Here is a 6,000-nt window from a genome sequence, read left to right as displayed (position 1 = left end):
AGGGAAGTGCTTCCCAAACTTTTTTGGCCTACCACCCCCTTTCCAGAAAAATTATTACTTAGTGCCCCCTGTCACATACTATCACCGCCCTCTTACAGTTTATTTACCGCCCCCAAATGCACATGTGGCCATCACTGCTCCCCTGGATCACTGCAGCACTCACCAGGGGGTGGTGGCGCCCACTTTGAAAATCACTGTTTTAGGGTGTCTAGATCTGCAGCAGTGAATGATTTATGTCTTTTTATATGGAGAAATCCAGAATCTGACTGCAAAATTGTGTGATCAATAATTGGTAATATTGGTACTGCTGGTGCTGTTGCCCCTTCCTCTATTTTCTTTGCTGGGTTTGTATGTGACTCAGCTGTTTGTATTGCTATTTCTATTTTGTCCCCTGCTGTGATCCCTTTTCCCCCTTTCAATTGAGCATTCTCTTCAAGTAACTTTGCTATTTCATTTCTTAATGTCATTATCAATACAGTGCTATCATTCCTGTGTCCTAGCAATTTATGTACTAAATTCTTTAAGGACCAATAGAAGTGGAGGAATGAGATGATGACTACAATTGTGGTTGGTATAAAAGCAAAGATCCGACCTATTTCTAGCTTCAAACATTGGCAGGAATCGTATATTTCTATGATTCCCATTATATAGCCTGAAATTACTAAGATCCAGAAATTATAAATCATAGTTGAAAAGTTGTATAGTAACATAAGGATTCCCATCATAGTACAAATTATTTTTCCCAATGGTGCATCCATAGTACCAGTCTGAATGTAAAATTTCTATGGTAATGTGCCTTTACATTTTCTTTGCTTGCTAAGTTTGTCCCCTTTGCTATACTGTAGACAGGAGGAAAATGGCTGCTGTTTGGTTCAAACAGAGGCTTTTTTTCCCTCAGAATTATTTAAGTACTTTATCTAAGCTGGCTCTGCCAAAATTATAATAATAATGAGAGCCTGTAACCAATGTTATGATAGAGGGGAGATAGAGTCTATAAGGTGTGTCTCTCTTCCAGCTCTCCCCTCAGGCCAAATATGCACTGTGAGAGACTTCCAGGGGATGTTTCTGTTATGTCTTTTTAGCCTGTCTGGTGGGAATAAAGTAAAATCTCAGAGTTGTTTTGGTTTGCATTTCTCTAATCAGTAGTAATTTGGAGCATATACCTACATATGGCTTTGATTTCATCTGAAAATTGCCGGTTTATATCTTTTGTCCATTGATCAATCAGGAAATGGCTCTTGTAAATTTTACGAAGTTCACTCTATATTTTAGGTATGAGACCTTTATCTGTGGAAATTCAAGTTCACTAAAATCTGCATTGTTTTAATGGGGAACACATACATATTCCCAAATTGGTATACCATAGCTGTTTCTAGAATACTTAGCTAATACCTTTGACTTAGAAAAAAGAAGAGAAAAAAGGGGGGGGGGGGGAAGAGGGTTAAGAAAAGCAGCTAGACCAAACCACATGACAGAAGAAGAGTTTCATATTTGGGCCTCTTGTATTGTTCTCTTTTCCATATTTAACAATGTCAACTTCATAATGGTATATGAATTGAACCTGTGATTTCATTGGTTTAGAGAATTCTAGGATGTAAAAACTGTCTCTAACACTGTGAGTTAGCACCTTCTCTGACATTGAAAGCATTAGAGGGCACAGAAAGCCCAGGCTCATATAGCCAGTATATATCAGAGGTGAGACTTGAACTCATGGTCCTATTATGCCATGCTGCCACTGTCAGACTAATAAGTATTTTTTAAATATAAATTTCATAACTTTAAAAATATATTTAACCAAAAGAGGGCCTGTGGGCCCTACCAAAACAAAAATTAAGCGGTAGCTGGGTGGCTCAGTAGATTGAGAGCCAGGCCTAGAAACGGGAGGTTCTAGGTTCAAATCTGGCCTCAGACACTTCCTAGCTGTGTGACCCTGGGCAAGTCACTTAACTCTCATTGCCTAGCCCTTACCACTCTTCTGCCTTGGAGCCAATAAACAATATTGACTCTAAGACAGAAGGTAAGGGTTTAAAAAAAAATCAAAATGATATTTCAGGAAGTAGAAAGTATTTTCTTCTTTCAGTGCATGATGGCTTTGTCTTCATTGTAGCCCCCAATAGTGAGAGTAGGCCCTAGTAAAATCAAAGCCATGACCTGGCCAGAATCAGTCACCCAGGCCCCCAAAATCCCTCCTATATACTTGATAACAACTAGTTGTCTTTGTTCTACCCACTGAAGCCAAACATTTCCCTGAGAATCTCGACTAGATGGTTACACATTGACATATTAAATTATTATCCTATAGAAAACCCTGTCTAAGTTTCAGTGAGATAAACTAAGTCATTGTACTAAGATTGCAAATCATTTCTAACCATTGTCCATGTAAAAAGCTTACCTAATCTCTTAGCCTATGTCACTTTCTCTATAAAATACTAGCTGTGATCAATAAACTTTGCCTCTGATTGCTATCAGCTTCATTGGCCCTTCTGACACATGTCATCCTTCTCCCCACATCTCATTCTCCTCACCCCATTGGGACCCCTGAATGTCAGGACCTCCTGGGACCTGTCAAATGGTGCCCAACTGTGGTGGCCCCCGTGGAGGCATATTGATTACAGGTAAGGAGAACCTTTCCCCCCAGTCACAAGGAGCATTATTCATAGAGCAGGAAAGGTACACAGGTGAGTTAGACTTCCCCCACCATGGTGACAAGGAAATTAAGTAAGAGTACAGGGAAGAATATCAGGAGTAATATAGGGGGCAAGCTAGTGTCTTTTGCCTACAGTTTTTCAATTTAGTAATAACCACAGAACATTTTAAAAAGTCTTAATGACTTTCAAAAAATTGCTAGGAGAGACAGTTGAAACCACCCTTTAAAATCTTACCACAGATTAGTTGAAACTTAAAAGTGTAGAAAAAAAGTGTGTTTGTTTTAGAAAACCTACTGGAGCATGAAAAGTTATTTAGAACTAAGATTTGTCAAATGTCAGCCCAACTTCTTGCAAAAAGTTAACCCCTTTTCTGACTCTTTTATTTTCTTTTCCTTCATTATTAATGAGCCTCCTTTTTTCCCACAGTAGTGCAGTTATAATTTGTAACAACTGATCATTATGCTAGGATGAAAAGAAGAATCTAGCTTATAAAATTTATGTTCTGTGTTGTCAGAGAATGCATGTAATACCCAGGATATGTTGTCTATTATCAATCTATGTTCTATGTTCCGTGATATGTCTGTGTTGTCTATATGTTGTCTGTCTGTGATCATAATGGGAGGGTTACATTTTGGGAAAGATAAACCTCTCTGCTTTTTCCCATTCATTCAGGAGGAATGGGGGAGACAAGACAGAGGCCATTTGGGAAATTCAAGAAAATTATGGATTTTTGAATCTCCTAAACTCTAAGATAATTTAATTGGTTACACATAAAGTACACATATACATAATTGTCAGACGTCTTCTCTCCCCTCCTCGCTGGCCAGAGAGGGAGAGGGAGAGGGGAGAAATGATAAAGACAAGAAAGGGATAATTTGATCCCACAATTTACAAGATGCCAGCAAAGAACAAAGGCAAAGATATAAATTCAGCATTTTTTCTTCCCCCCCTTTTCTCAATAGAAGATGAGAAAGAAGAGCTAAGAAATATATATATATATATAAATATATATATATATATCTTTAAAGATTTGTAAGGATTTGAATAGGTACTGATGATACAGTGTAAAGTCATTTATTGTGATAATTGGTCACTAGTTAAAAAATAGAATTTCAGCAAAATTCAAGAATGTACAAAACTTATACTGAAAAAACTTATCTATTGGGACTTGCAATGTATAATGAGTACAGATTTGAATTATTAGACATACCAAAAATGCGTGTCAAACTCAACTTGAGAATTGCAAAAAATGAGTAATAAGACATATACAATTTTAATATCAACTTATTTATAGATGTGATATAATATGAAGAAGATTTTGTATTATCTAAATTTCGGATAGAAATTGTTACTCTAAAATATGTACCATTATATTAAGCAACAGGTAAAAATATTAACATTAGACATTCAAAAAATTGGTAATATAAAAAATGATATGTGCATTAAAAACTTGGTATATTAAAAATTGGGAATTTAAACAGCATTGTATTTGATTAGGATACAAAAATTACTTTAAAAGTTTGTGCAATGTATGGGAAGAAATTCATGAACTTAGGATCTACATGCAATTTGTTAAAATGTAATCATGGATAGCCACCTGTAAAAACACTGACTCATAGGGTACAGTGACCACTGAAGCATACAATTGCTTAAGAAACTTGTGCCAACTCAAGCTCTGTAAAGGGCAAAAATGAATAAGAGGCTAATAACAACTTTATAACATCTATGATATTGTTTTGAAAATTATAGGCTTCCCTAATTCACCACAATTGGAATGCAAATTTATTTATTTTAATTTTTAAATGAAAATTTTATTTATTTCATTAATTTGGAACATTTTCCCACGGTTACATGATTAATGTTCTTTCCCTCCCCTCCATGCCCTCACCCCCATAGCCGATGTGCAATTCCACTGGGTTTTACATGTATCATTGATCAAGACCTATTTCCATATTTTTAACAATTGCACCGGGTGGTTGTTTAGAGTCTACATCCTCAATCATATCCCCATCAATCCATACGTTCAAGTAGTTGGTTTTCTTCTGTGTTTCTAATCCCACAGTTCTTCCTCCGAATGTGGATAGAGTTCTTTCTCATAAGTCCCTTAGAATTGTCCTGAATCATTGCATGGAATGCAAATTTAAAATAGATAAGAGAGAAAACTGCAGATATTACCAATAAAAGATAAAAATGTAAAACATCAAAAAGAATTGGTTTAAATAAAAATTGGTTTAAACATTTTAGGTTCTCTTATCAAAATGAAAAAGAAAGATAGAGAAAAAGAGACAGCTAATACAAAGAAAAATTTTAGAAATTTCCTAAAGTTTTCTAAATTTTCAAAAATTTTCAAAATTACCATTTTATTAAATTTCAAAGTTAAAAAAAGATGATGATACATCCTATACAAAATATTGGTTCAATTTAAGTGGTTATCCTTATTGCAAAAAAATTATAAAAAGCAAAAACTAATATCTATTGTGGCAACTTAAAACTTAGCTTTAAGATAATAGATCTTAGTCAAATGATGCCTACTGTGTTGACTGCCTGATCATCCATCTAAAAGGTTATTTGAGTAAACTGGAATTGAGATCAAAATGTAAAAATTAAAGAAAAAAAGTTCAAGTTCAAATATTATTAATCTGTTATTGTGAAATGCCATTGAAGATTAACATGCATTAGAATACAATTTGTTAATGAGTAGTATGTATGCATCTACACTATAAAGAAAATTTATTTTTCACCTGAATTGGATAAGGACAAAATGTGATGTGCAAACAGTGTAGATGTATAATGCATTTGATTAGAAAAATTTGACCAGCCTAGAAATCATTTTGGATTTGGAATAATGATTGTTGATTATAGACAATTAAATGACAATTTTATTAACCCTGTCTTCACAATAAATTTAAAACCTAAGGTGTTAATTAGCAGCCTCATTGAATTTTTTTATTTTTATTTTATTTTTATTTTTTTAAACCCCTAACTTCTGTGTATTGGCTCATAGGTGGAAGAGTGGTAAGGGTGGGCAATGGGGGTCAAGTGACTTGCCCAGGTTCACACAGGTGGGAAGTGTCTGAGGCCTGATTTGAACCTAGGACCTCCTATCTCTAGGCCTGGCTTTCAATCCACTGAGCCACCCAGCTGCCCCCAGCCTCATTGAATTTTGATATGGTATGGAAAAATACTGCTACCTAAGCAGTCACAAATATTAGATTTTTTACAAAATTATTATGCATTGGGTGATACCAAAACATGTACATTATTATATTAAAACTGAAAACATGTTGTTTAAGTGCAAACTATGTGTAGAAGCAATTTGTTAGGTATTGATCATGTTTACTTGCAATGATAT

This window comes from Gracilinanus agilis, chromosome 3, assembly GCF_016433145.1.
Source record: "Gracilinanus agilis isolate LMUSP501 chromosome 3, AgileGrace, whole genome shotgun sequence".
Classification (NCBI taxonomy): Eukaryota; Metazoa; Chordata; class Mammalia; order Didelphimorphia; family Didelphidae; genus Gracilinanus; species Gracilinanus agilis.
This window is presented reverse-complemented; position numbering follows the sequence as displayed.